Source organism: Mirounga leonina, unplaced genomic scaffold, assembly GCF_011800145.1.
Source record: "Mirounga leonina isolate KUSES-001 unplaced genomic scaffold, KU_Mleo_1.0 Mir_83, whole genome shotgun sequence".
Lineage (NCBI taxonomy): Eukaryota > Metazoa > Chordata > Mammalia > Carnivora > Phocidae > Mirounga > Mirounga leonina.
The window spans coordinates 902,380-917,050 of NW_023270826.1; the positions used below are offsets into that span (position 1 = coordinate 902,380).

A 14,671-nucleotide genomic window follows, 5' to 3' on the forward strand; every position below is an offset into this window, starting at 1 on the left:
ATAAATAAATAAATAAATAAATAAATAAATAAATAAATAAATAAATAAAATCTTAAGAAAAAAAGAAAATTTACATATTAGTAGAGGAAACAAGCAATACCAAGATAACAAATAGATATTTAATTTTCAGTACAGAAAAGTGCCTTGATGAAAAATTAATTAGGTTAGGGTGCTAGCATGACTCTTCCTAGCCCCTCTCTAAGATATGGTGAGGAAAAGGTCTTTCTGATGAGATGACATTTAAACAAAGACTTGAATGAAGTGAAGGAATCAACCTTGCTTCCGAGGAAGAGCCTTTTAGGCAGAGGGAAAAACTGCCAAGGCCCTTAGTCAAACATCAAAGAGCTTTGCACGTTTGAGGATTAACAACTGGGCAATCTGAAAGCTCAAAGAATAAGTATAAAGTCTTTATACTTACAATTCTAAAACAGCTAATCAAAAGTCTTAAATTGTCTACCTTATTCAACTTACTAGGAACAAAGAGCAGAACTGATATTTATTGCTTTGTAGTTGTTACCTAATCACAAATGAGTAGCAAAATGATCCAAGTATGTGCAACAAAAGAGAAATAAAAGAATGGAACAGCTTATGCCGTACACATGACACATGAATTCTAGAGGTGACTCCAGCACCTGCCGTCAAAGAGCTGACTTCATAATTATAAGCGACTCTCAAAACATACATGGCAGTAAAAATTGACTCTTCTATTTATTACTCCTCCTACATTATGGATGAGAAGGCAAAGAGGTTAAGCAACTGATTTTTCTCAACAGGTGATATTCAAAGAGATGCTAAAACTTCTTTTTCACCTTGCCACTTAGAGTAGGTTAAAACTCTTCAATTTTTTGGAATGATGGTCCATGTTTAAGGTGGTTTACTTCTGAGACTTTGATACAAATCTCACCAGGAAATTCAAAACACAGCTCTCTCACTGATTTTATTGAGTTAACATCCTACTCTAGAATGGCAGCTAAGGGGAAACAGGACTACAACAATGTATACTCAAAACTTTACATCATAAAAGAAACAGTGAACTTAACATGTTAATTATATCCAATGTACTACAACAATCAGATTATATTTTCCAAAGATCAGAAGAAAGGGAGTATTAAAAAAACTGGCTTTAGTCATAGCGGATATGGAAAAACAGGGGAATACCAGCTATTTTGGTGGCAAGCACTACTCTTAACATGGGAACCACAATAAAAAATCCATCTCTGCATCTAATGGCCAAATTTCTTGTGTGCCTTCTTTATACCATGAGATACAAATAAATCCTAAATAAAAAGAATACTAAAATGACTGCCTTAATGTAGCCAGAGAAAAATGAAATCATATGTCTGGAAAACGTCACTGCAATCTAACAACTAGTAGTCTTAGAAAGCTTATACTCATTTAATAGCAAGTTACGTTTTAGAAGATATTTTTCATTTAGTAACTACAGCTATAATTACCACGGTATACTATCTTATTTTTAAATACTTATAATCTTATCTGAATTCTCTGATTCCAGTAAGATGAAAACAAAAACAAAACAAACCTTTCCTGCTATAAGTATCTAAAAAGCTGTATAAAATACAACAAAAATACCTATGCATGGCTGAACTTGTGAGAAAGAAAGAAATCTCCCAGTGCCAGAGATGAGGCCAAATCTGAAAATCAGAATGGTAAGGATAAAGGTTGATGCTAATGTTGTCTAGGAGAGAAGAAAAGAAATGGGATGGGTATTAGCAAACAGGGGCTTGGCTTTTGATACCTCCATGGGAACTGGAGATATAGCAAGCCTCCCAAATGAAGGGAGAAATTGTAAGTGAACTTCTGAATAAAAGAGGAACCTTTACAAATAGGAACACTGATATCAAAACACAATACACCACCTTCTCTATCTCTACCAGGGATCAAAGTAGGGAAAAACAAATCCCTGAACAAAAAGAAACTCCAGGCTTGTGTTTTAAATGGGTTGGAGTACAAATTTAGACGCAAAATTCATGATGCTCCACCAAGAAAGCACACAAAAACTGGTTGTGAACAAGGGGCGCCTGGCTGGCTCAGCTGGTAGAACATGCGACTCTTGACCTCGGGGTCATGAGTTCAAGTCCCACGTTGGGTGTAGAGCTTACTTTAAAAAATAAATAAATAAAAACAAAAAACTGGTTCTGATCCAGTAATATCCCTCGGACACTTGGCAGAAGCTAGCAGAAAACCTCTCCGGAGAGATACTATCAACAATCCAGACAATAAAGGAATTCTCACAGAAAGAACAAGTTCCTCTAAAACTGAACTCACCAATTTAAAATCATAAAACACAAGAGTAAACAATCTATCATGTGTGAGTCCTCTGACACAACAGAAGGATTAAATCCCAAAGAATTCAGGATAAAGAATAATAGAGAAATCTAAGAGGCAATATAAACTAAGTATAAAAAATAATTAAACATAAAAAAAAGAATCAAAACTGTAAGAAAAGAAATAGGCCATGAAAGAATGAAGAAAAAAATTTGAAAGAGAAGTTCTAAAATTAAAATTTTAGAATAATGGAAACTAAACGGATGAGAGAAAATCCAAATGTCCGTCAGGTGGTGAATAAACAAACTGTGAGGTATTAATACACTAGAATACACTCAGTAATGAAAAGGAACTACTGATTCATGTAAGATAAACTCAAAAACATATTTAAAACTATATCTAAAAACAAATATACATTATATTAAGTGAAAGACAAAAAAAATTACAGATTATATGATTCTATGAAAATTTTAGTAAAGGTGAAACTACAGAGACAGACAGCAACTAAGTGGTTGCTGGGGTTAGGAGTAGGAGCAGGGATTGCTCCCCAAAGGGCATGATGAAAGTTTGTGGGGTGAAAAAAGTATTCTAAAACTGAATCATGGTGCTAGCCACAGAAGTATATAAATTTACTCAGAAGCACTGAACTGTACTCTTAAAATGGTGAATTTTGTGGTCTATAAATTATTGAAACAATGGGGAAAAAAACCTGTAAACAAATGGGTAGAGAGAAGAACAGACACATCTGAGGTAAGAAGTAGTGAATTAGAAAACAGATCTAAAAATGTTATCCAGAATGCAATTCAGAGCTACAATGAGATGAAATATATGAAAGAGTAAGAAACATGGAGGAGAGTGAAAGGGTCCCATAAAAGTCTAATAAGAATTTCAGGAGAAGCAATACTTGGAAGATACAAGGGCTGAGAATTATTCAGAAGTAATTCAAGATATGAAACTTCAGATTCAGGAAGCTCAGTGAATCCCAAGCAGGAAAAATACATTCATACATACACATCATAATGAAACAACAGAAGTGAAAAAAAATCTTATGGCAACGATGAGGATAGAGATGATATATGGAACAAAACTTGAACGGATGGGGCGCCTGGCTGGCTCAATTAGAGGAGCGTGGGACTCTTGAACTCAGGGTCATGAGTTCAAGCCCCACAATGGGTATAGAGATTACTTAAATAAAAAAATTTTTAAAAATTGGATGGAAAGCAAATGTCTCAAAATAGAGATCAGAAGATACTGCGATACTATCTTCAAAGTGTTGAGAGAAAATATTAAATTCTATGTAATTGGGCGCCTGGGTGGCTCAGTTGGTTAAGCGACTGCCTTCGGCTCAGGTCATGATCCTGGAGTCCCGGGATCTAGTCCCGCATCGGGCTCCCTGCTCAGCAGGGAGTCTGCTTCTCCCTCTGACCCTCCCCCCTCTTGTGCTCTCTCTCATTCTCTCTCTCTCAAATAAATAAATAAAATCTTTAAAATAAATAAATAAATTCTATGTAATTAAACTATCATTCAAATAGACATTTACAGACAAAGAATAAAACAGTTTACCACTTTTATCCTGTCACTGAAAGAATGTTATTCAGGAAGATGCCCAACAGGAAGATCAGGGTTCGGTGAGAATGTGAGGGCTGGAGGTATATATATCTGTGAGTCATTGGTGCACAGGTGCTAGAGAAAACCAGAGTGGGTGAAATGGCCAGAGACAACGGGTAGTGGAGCAAAAGAAGAGGGAGGAAGCCCTCAGAAACAACAAAAACTCAGGGGATGGAGGACATATTTCATTTTTGTTTATTTATTATTGAGGACAAACTCAGTTGCATATATGAAGAAAGAGCAATAAGCTTTAAGGAGAGAACTGCAAGAAATGCAAAGGGATCTGGCAAAAATAAAAAAGAAATGCAAGAGAAAACGGAATGCAACAGTAGAATTTAAATCTCCAAAACAGTAAAGATTAGAAGTAATTTACTAGAATATGGATTTCGTGAAATACAGCACAAATGCTGAGAAATTCTACCAGAATGCAGAGGAAAAGAAGTAAGAGAGAAACAGAGAAAACAAATTATAGATACGAAGGACAGAGAATAGCCTCACAACTGTGAGGAATAAACCAGAACAAAAAGATGAGAACTAATCATTAAAAAAAAACAAACTTTCCTAATATTAAAAAAAAATCTATGTCTTTAAGGATTCATGAGATTCAAGGAAAACTTAATGAAAAAATTCACCTAGTCTTTACAAAATTTTTAATTTTGACGTTAAAGAAATCCTGTATACATCAAGCCAAATAATAGTAATAACAGAAAGACTTTTATAGTGTTCTCCATGTTCCATGTAGATCACAAAGTATAGAAAAACAAGCATTCCAAGTGCTTTTCATCTATTAACTCTCTCATTCCTAAAAATGGTTAGGAACTGAACAGATTAGGAAACTAAAGCACAGAGAAGTCAAGCAGGTCACAGAACTAGGAAGTGGTGGACCTGGGATTCAAAACCTAGAAATTCATGCCCTCATGTGTACCACAATAGCTCCGAGCAACAAAAATCAAGCTGGGAACCACAAAAGCCAGAAGACAACAAAACAACTATGTTTGAAGATGGTGGGGAGTAGTCCTCACGTGGGCCTGAATTCCCATCCACCTGCCTTGTAACAGTTTTTCCTTCTTTCTGGACAGTACATACTAATAAATTATGGTCTATGCTCTTTTTTTCCAGTTTTATTGAGAAATAACTGCTATACATGCCTGTATAACTTTTCGATGTACAGTATGATGGTTCGATTTATATACATTGTGAAATGATTGACACACTAGGTTTAATTAACATCATTTCATACAGGTACAATAAAAGGAAAAAAGTTTTCTCCTTGTGATGAGAACTCTAAAGATCTACTCTCTTAACAACTTTCCCATACATCCTACAGCAGTGTTAGCAACAGTCATCATGCTATACATTACATACTTAGTACTTATTTATCTTATAACAGGAAGTTTGTATTTTTTGACCATCTTCCTCCAATATCCCCTTCTCACCACCTTCTGCCTCTGGTAAACCACAAGTCTGATCTCTTTTTCTTTGAGTTTGGTGGGTTTTCTTTTTTTTTTTTTTTAAGATTTTATTTATTTATTTGAGAGAGAGAGTGAGAGAGAAAGAGCCCAAGAGAGGGTCGGGTCAGAAGGAGAAGCAGACTCCCCGCCAAGCAGGGAGCCTGATGCGAGACTCAATCCCAGGACTCCAGGATCATGACCTGAGCTGAAGGCAGACACTTAACCGCTTAACCGACTGAGCCACCCAGGCGCCCTGGTGGGTTTTCTTTACTTAGATTCCACATATAAGTGAGATCATACAGTATTTGTCTTTTTCAGACTTATTTCATTTAGCATAATGCCTTCAAGGTCCATCCATGTTGTCATAAATGGTAAAATATCCTTTTTTTATGATTGAATAATATTCCCATTGTATATATATGCCACAACTTCTTTATCCATTTATCCATCAATGGACACTTAGGTTGTTTCCCTGGTGTTGGCTACTGTAAATAAAGCTATGAACATGGGGGTGTAGATATTTTTTGAGTTAGTGTTTTCAATTCCTTTGCATGTAGTCCCAGAACTGGAATTGCTGGATCATATGGTAGTTCTATTTTTAATTTTTTGAGGAACCTCCATATTCCATACTGTTTCCCATAGTGGCTGTGCCAATTTACAATCCCAACAGTGCACAAGGGTTTCCTTTTCTCCATAGCCACTCTAGCATTTGTTATCTCTTATCTTTTTGACAATGGCCATTCTAACAGGTATGAGGTGATATCTCATTGTGGTTTTAATTTGTATTTCCCTAATGACTAGGGATGCGGAGTATCTTTTCATGTACCTCTTAGCCATTCACATATTTTCTTTGGAAAAATGTCTATTCAGGTCCTTTGTCCACTTTTCATACAATGATGAAAGAAATCTAAGAGAATACAAATAAATGGAAAGGTATCCTGTGTTGATGAATTGGACGAATTAGTATTGTTAAAATGTCAATACTACCAAAAAGACATCTGTAGATCCAATGCAATGTCTATCAAGTTTCTAAGCACATTTTTAAAATAGAAATAGAAAAAACACTCCTAAAATTTATATGGAACCACAAAGATTCCAAATAACCAAAGAAATCCTGAAAAAGAAGAACAAAGAACAAGGCATTATACTTCCTGGTTTCAAGCTCTATTAAAAAACTACAGTAATTAAAACCATATGGTGTTGGCATAAAAACAAACAGACCAAAGAAACAGAAGGGGAAGCCCAGAAATAAACCTAAGCATACAGTCAACTAATATTTAACAAGGGAGCTAAGAATACTCAATGGAGAAAAGATAGTCTTTTCAATAAATGGTGCTGGGAGGGGTGCATGGGTGGTAGAGTTGGTTAAGCATCAACATTTGGTTTCAGCTCAGGTCGTGATCTCAGGGTGGTGAGATCAAGCCCCATGTCAGGCTCCATGCTCAACATGGAGTCTGCTTAAGACTCTCTTCTCCCTCTCCCTCTGCCCCTCCTCCCTGCTCACTCTCTAAAATAAATAAATATTTATGGTGCTGGGAAACCTGGATATTCACATGTAAAAAAAATGAAACTTGACCCCTGTCTTACACCACTCATAAAAATTAACTCAAACTGGATTAAAGGCTTAGATATAAATCCTAAAACCATGGGGCGCCTGGGTGGCTCAGATGGTTAAGCCTCTGCCTTCGGCTCAGGTCATGATCCCAGGATCCTGGGATCGAGTCCCACATTCGGCTCCCTACTCAGTGGAGAGCCTGCTTCTCCCTCTCCCTCTGCACCTCCCCCTGCTCATGCTCTCTCTCTCTCTATCTCTCTGTCTCAAATGAATAAATTTAAAAAGAAAATCTTAAAAAAAAAATCCTAAAACCATGAAACTCCTAGAAGAAAATAGGAAAAAAGCTCCTTGACATGGGTATTAATAATAATTTTTTGGAAATCATACTTAAAGCAAAGCAACAAAATGAAAAACAAGTAGGACTACATCAAACTAAAAAGCTTCTGCACAGCAAAGGAAATCATCGACAAACTGAAAAGACAACCTATGGAACAGGAAAAAATATCTGCAACCCATATATCTGAAAGGGAGTTAATATGCAAAATATATAAGGAACTCATACAACTCAATAGCAAAGCCCCAAATAAGCCAATTTAAAAAGTGGCCTATTTTCTTTTTTCAAAAATTTTAACCACTCAGTGTTCATTATGACAAGCACAGTCCTTAGTCCCCATCCCCTATTTCACCCATCCCCTCCACCTATCTCCCCTCTGGTAACCATCAGTTTCTCTATAGTTAAAAGTCTGTATCTTGGTTTGTTTCTCTCTTTTTTCCCCTCTTTCCTCATTTGTTTTGTTTCTTAAATTCCACATATGAGTGAAATCATATGGTATTTGTCTTTCTCTGACTTATTTTGCTTAGCATTATACTCTCTAGCTCCATGCACGTCGTTGCAAACAGCAAGATTTCATTCCTTTTTATGGCTGAATAATATTCCATTGTATTTATATACCACATCTTCTTTATCCATTCATCAATCGGGCTACTTCCATATCTTGGCTATTATAAATAATGCTGCAATAAGGGGGCATGTATGCCTCTGAATTAGTGTTTTTCTATTCTTTGGGTAAATACCCCATAGTGTGATAGCTGGATCATAGGGTAGTGTCATTTTTAACCTTTTGAGGAACCTCCATCCTGTTGTCCACAGTGGCTGCACCAGTTTGCACTCAAAAGTGGCCTATGCTGGGGCCCCTGGGTGGCTCAGTCGTTAAGCGTCTGCCTTCGGCTCAGGTCATGATCCGAGGGTCCTGGGATCGAGTCCCACATCGGGCTCCCTGCTCCGCGGGAAGCCTGCTTCTCCCTCTCCCACTCCCCCTGCTCGTGTTCCCTCTCTCTCTGTGTCTCTCTGTCAAATAAATAAAATCTTAAAAAAAAAAAAAAGTGGCCTATGCTCTTACACAAGGCATGCCAATCAACACTATCGACTACTACAGACAAATGAGATTTTACCTGCATAGAAGTCTAATGAGGTATTTTTCAACTGCAGGTCACAACCCAGTACTGGGTCATGAAATCAATTTAATAGGTGGCAACCAGCATTTTGGGGGGAAAGTAAACAATTAAAATAGAATATAACATATGCAAACAGATTTACAAGTAGATTTTTCTAAAAGGCAGAAGCAAGCAGTTTTCAGAAAAAAAAAGTACAAGTGATTTTTAAACCTATGAAAAGATGCGTAACTTAGTCATTAAGAAAAATGTAAATTAATTCTATGCTGAGATTCCATTTTTCACTTCAGATAGGCAAAAATCAAAATGTTTGATGACACACTGAAACACAAAACTGTAGAGAAACAAGAATTCTCATACCTTGCTGATCAGTGTGTATGTATACTGATAAATTTCCATGGAGGCCAATCAAAACTGATACATTTCCACTGCCCTAATAATACAAACCAATTTGCAGGAATCTATGTTACAGCTGTCTTGGAGTATGCGAGAAATTACAAATGTGTAAGGAGATTCACTGTGGCATTTTTGCAATAGTAAGACTTAATTTAGACAACTGAAATATCCTTTAATAGAAAACTGAATAAGTAAATTATGGTCATTCTGTTAGCTCGGATGCAAAGGGAAGTTACTCAAATCTAAGAGGGCTGAAAACTATCAAACAGAAGGGAGAGGGAGAAGGGATAAGAGTAGGGAAGGAATGTGTTTTGTTTTGCAGAATCAACAGTTCCAGCCAAGGAGACACTACTTAGGTGTTCTACCTGATAGCCCCTTTCTGTGTCTCACCTGATAGCCCCTTACACATGAGCCAGTTTGAGATAGACTGGAGTTGAGAACCCATGCAGGGGCTCCTGGGAGCTGACCTAAAGTTACCTTTAGCTCATTAGGAATACTAAGATCTCCTCCTATGGGCAGAGTTTTCCACCAGTTTTTGAACATACGATGTATATAGTAGCATACTGACATGCTAGGCACGTGCAATTGAACCACAAATTGTCTGTAAACTCCCTGCCCCGCCCCCTAATACACTGAATAAAAGCTTCCTGTACTAATCCCACAGGGAGGCAGTGCTTTTAGAGCTATGTCCCTGTCTCCTCACTTATAACAAGTAATAAAAAGTTCTTTGCAGTCCACATTTACCTTGGGTTGTGTTCAACACATGTTCTCCAGCAGCTAAGTATATTTACAAGTAGATTTGTCTACTAAATATCCCAGACAGAATGGTATTTACTCACAAGTTTAAAAGTTGTTTCTTAAATCCTGCATGGGCTTTGAGGAAACAGATCTTATTCTGTTAAAAATAGTTCCGAAATTAAATTTCTAGGCAGAACAAAAAGCTATATTCTTTTTAATCCCACTCTCCTTCCTGTTCCTATCCTATCCTCACTGACTTACAAAGAAGGGCTAAAAGAAAGGGAAAAAGGCAATACATTTTTTTTAAGGCAATACATTTTTCTAATTGCAGAGTCTTGCTCCCAAATTAGAAAGGAACAAATCAGGCAAGGAAAGGCGATAAACATGGCTCCCAGAAATGCTGTTAACCACTTTTTTTTTTTTTTTAATTCTACTTTCAGTTAAAGGAGTTCATCTGCGCTTACACATTCTGGAAATCCCCTCTGCTTTACAACCAATCAGGAAACAACTCTAAAGCACCAATACTGTGCGAAACTTCCCTCCTTCCCTGGAAGCAAATACACAGAAAATTTAAGTCCTTACACTAGATGATCTCAAAACAAAACAAAATAAAAATATGCAGAGCTGAAACTCAGTGGAAAAACTTCCCCCCAAAAAACAGAAAGTAAACACTTTTCAAATAAGAGAGAGAAAAGTCTTGAAGAAAAATTTAGCACGATATAGAACTTGAAGTCCTCAAAAAGAGTTCCCAGAGAAAAGTAATTATAGAGGATTGTCCAAGGCTCCTTTTAAGAATCTTTATAGATTTTTCATTGTCTACCCTAAAAAAATGATCAAACTCAAAATGTTTCCTTTAACAGTAACTCTGAATACTATATTATTATTATCCTTCTCAGGTACAAGCACAAGCCCTCAGAGGAGCTGTGAAGGTACTAAAGGAGCATGGACTAGCTCTAAGTCTCTGGATTTGCATCTTCTCTACAGGCCATCCATTACCTTATAAGACTTTGGTCAAGTCAGTTCACTTTTTTGAGCCTCAAGGTTCCTCCGGTATAAAGTGGGCCCACCTACTTACTTCAAAGGGCTATCGTAAGGACTCCATAAAATTAAATGATTTGACTATAAAAAGTCAATACTACAAAAGCATCTAACATGTGCATTAGATAAGGAGCAATAATAGTACCAGTTTTATCAATAGTTTGTCACTATAAAAAAAAGGGAGGGATACCAGAAAAATAACCTTCTTCACTCCTGTCTTCACATGGTGGTAGGGTAGATGGATCCCTGTAAGTACCAATAACTTGCCTCCATATGTGTAAGAAAAGCATGTCTACACTTCATTTTTTCCCAGGTGTTCTGGTTCAGGGGCCAAACAAACCATTCAGCTCATCCCCTTCAGAAGGGCTCTGGACTGAGACTAGATCCATTACCCTTGCAGGATACATGTACAGATGATTCATAAATCAAGTGTTCTCCACTAGGACCGCCTGTCGTGCATCCCTGAAAACTACTTTATGCTTTACAATGTGCATATGTCTTCTGATTCTGCCCTCCAAACAACACTGTGAGAAAACGGAGATACACAGGGAAACCAAGTTAACCAATTACATAAAAAACACAGAACCTCTATTTCTGGCTCCTACTTACTTCACTACTTTACTGAGCTGACTAAGCTATTTCTTTTGTATATAAAGCAGAAACAACATTGTTTCGGCAAAAGCCATCAAAGTTTAAGATTTTCGCACTAGCATTGAGGCAGAATTTGCTATCACCTATACTCATTTTTATTGCTAACTACAAAAGAAAATTGTTTGGGTTGTCTTTTTGTCCTCTTCTAATGAAAAAAAAAATCAAGAATAGAAAGGGGAGAATAGAGAAGGGAAAATTTTCAATTCCTGCAACTTCTAGTGTCTGAGTAAACAATATTAATCTGACTACAGTAAAATAAGCATACAGTAAAGCCTTGTGCATCACAGTAATAAAAAGTAGCCTCCTGAAGCTGCCTACATGGAAGGCAGAAAGGAACTGGGAAGCGGCTTCATTCTGAAAGAAATCCAAAAGGTGAAAGAGTCAAAAGTAAATTGGAGAGGCAAGAATACACAGGCAGACATCTTGGGGATATCCCGGGAACACTCATAAGCTCAAATGACGTGTTTCATATATCTCATCAGCGGTTTTCCCTCCCATGTCCAACTTATACAAATACTGAATAACTTAAAACAACGTACAACTAGAAGATGAGTCACTCCACCAGTAAGCAACGAGATTAAGGGGAAATCCTATTTTCCCGTGAACTCTGACCAAGTTTGCTTGGCACAGTTTGCATGTTTGCATTATCCCTGTTAGCAATGACTGCTAATCCATGTTTGCACACTTTTTCGGCTACCATGAATTAAGCAAGTAATAGCAAGGGAGGTGTTAAGCACTCTCCCGGCCTCAAAAAAACATACATCAAACTAATAAGCAGAATTACTAGTAAGTGTAAATGGCATGTGTAATCGAATCCAAAGATCTGAGTGTGAATCCTGACTTCAAAAGTGTGGCTGTGGCAAGTTACTGAACTTCTCTGAGCCTGTTTCCTCATCTGTAGAGTATATAAAATACTCCTTCCTTCAAAATTATTGTAAAGATTAAGCAATATAATTAAGTACATGGTAGCTCTTGCTAAGAAATACAAGCATTGAAAAAAAGAAATATAAACACTGGATGATAATGTATAAATAACAATATTTACTGCATGCCTCCTGGACGCCAAGCATCGTGGAGAATACAAAGAAGGGTACCCTGTCCTTCAAAGAGCTTATAATGTGGTTGAAGAGACAGATAACCACTGTGAAAACCTAAGCACTAAACGAGAACAGACAGTATAGGGTTAATAGCCAAGTGTGTGCCAGGGTTCTGAAATGCTACAAGTTCCAAAGAAGAAAAGATAAATGCAGACTAGAGAGGCCTTCATGACAGAAAAGGGACTTGAGACAAGCCTTGAAGAAAAAAAAAGATTTGGGGACACATGTACATTTTAGAGGAGGAGAAAAAGCAGAGGAAGGAAAGGGCAAAGCAGGCCAGAGCCAGTGAGCAGTCAGCTCTGGCTGCAGCAGGTGCTCGTAGAGGAGAATGATAAGAGAGATGAGGTTTGAAAAGTGGGTTGTGGCCAAAGAAGGAGTTACTTTTAGGACAGGAATGGGAAACGGCACAAGGTTTTTGGGCAAGGGAATAATGTAATCAAATCAATGTTCTGAGAAAAAACTGATCTGGCAATAGTGTAAAAGAACAATGGAAGGAGAGTGTCGACACAAGAAAACCAGTTAGGAGGTTAACATGGAAGCTGAGGTTGAGGAAGGATCTGGTGGAGGATTGGAAGCAGTGGGAATGGAACAGCAGAGGCAGATACGAGAAATCCTGCCCAAGAGGATCCGTGACTGATTAGACACAAAGGTTAAGGATCAGAGAGGAGTCAAAAGCAGTTTTATTCTCTTCAGTCTGGGTGGCAAAGAGTAATGTCACAAAAAGAAACTCAATGGTATGTGATCAGAAGCTAGAAGGGAAGGAGCGTTTGTGAAGAATCTGATTTGTGACAGGGAATTTGAGTTCATAATGGCATAATCACATATAAATGTCACACAGGTGATTACACTGATCTAGCATTCGCAAGAACAGTCAGGATTAAAGAAGACAATTTGGGAATCACTGGGACAAAAGAGTACTAAAGCCGAGGGGGTAAAAAAAAAAATCCCATCCAGGACTCCATAAAGGCTTTGGGTCTTTTTCCAGGAGAAAAATGTATTCCACTGCAGGGAAATGGGTTTTCTCCTCCGGTGAGGAGAGGACATGGAGTCCAGGAGAGCCCAATATTCATAAAAGTCCTCTTAAAGAAGGCATCCAGATTGTGGTGTAAGTCTTTGTAAACAGCAGTGTCAGCCTACGAATAAAAGATCTGTGACGCAATGTGAATTAAGATAATGGCCATTGTCACTGGCTGCTCAACCCCATTAGGGACTCCAGTGACCTAGGCAAAGTCTGTTGAAATACACTGCACCTGTTTCTTCTGTATTTGGCCATTTTCAGATAAATGTTGGTGTCCTGAGCTATAGGAAATTTAATCTAAGTTAACCTAATTTTACCCTGGATATATGTGTGGTGTCTACCTACAAGTCCAAAACCCACCTGAAACACTGCACACATATCTACACAAAATTTTACTGAAGTTTCTGGGGGCTCAGAAACCCATGGAACAGAACCCCAAAACCACCAGAGGTAATTACAAAACAAGGAGAGGAAGAGTTACGATCCCTTCTTCTCCCCCCCAAAATTTACCATCATTCCTTTACTTTATAAGGGTATTCTACTTTAAAAGTTTTATTCTAATACAATAATGCTAAATTAAAAGTAAACACTTTTGGATTTCAATACTAGTTTAGCTTCACTGATAACATAGCTGACAGTCAGGAACAATGAATGCTGTGCTTTGGATTTGATCATTCAGCCCTGCTAGTTCTGGAAGTGATCTGTCAGGTTATTTTGGTACTTTATATAACAATCATTTCCTTACATATATCACAACACTACGTTATACCCCTTAAAATGATACAATGTTATATGTCACAGATCTCAATAAAGTTGGAAAATAAAATAAGCATTTTAAAGTAATAATCAGTTCTTATTTTCTAATAATCATCTGGTGTTTCTCTGATTGCACAGAAGCCTGATACTATAGTATCAGTGAGCAACTTGGGAAGCGGTCACTTTAAAAATTTCTCCATCCAAAGGTCTGGCCCGTGTTTATTTGCAGTACAGGCCCCCAAATATATTTTGAAAAAAATGAATCACAGTTATTAGGTCATGGGATATTGCCTGCAGAAAAGGTATTAATTTATGATAATGTCTTTCACCTTTCACCTAATGTTTAATAGCTCCTGAGCATTCACTCTACTAATAAGTTCTTTTCACTTCTCAGGGACATTGCACCCAGGCACAGTACCTGATATGGCCTTACCCTATTTTCCTGAAAAATACCCCCTCTCACTTTTCTCATTTTGGGGAATTTGTAGGTTAAATAATCAGTTCAACCCCAAAGACAAGCATTTATACTGTATTAATCTGCAAAGGAGATAGAGTATTTTTATTAACATGGCAGAATGCAATTTTGCCATTTATGGTCTTTCAGTTAGTTTGCAAAGAAGCATAC

General features: G+C 37.3%; 1 protein-coding gene across 3 annotated transcripts in view; it reads right to left on the bottom strand.

Annotated features, from left to right (window-relative positions):
* Window positions 1-14,671, bottom strand: part of LOC118002826 (mitochondrial ribonuclease P catalytic subunit-like) — a 128,960-nt gene that overhangs the window by 88,992 nt on the left and 25,297 nt on the right. The window lies entirely within an intron of this gene.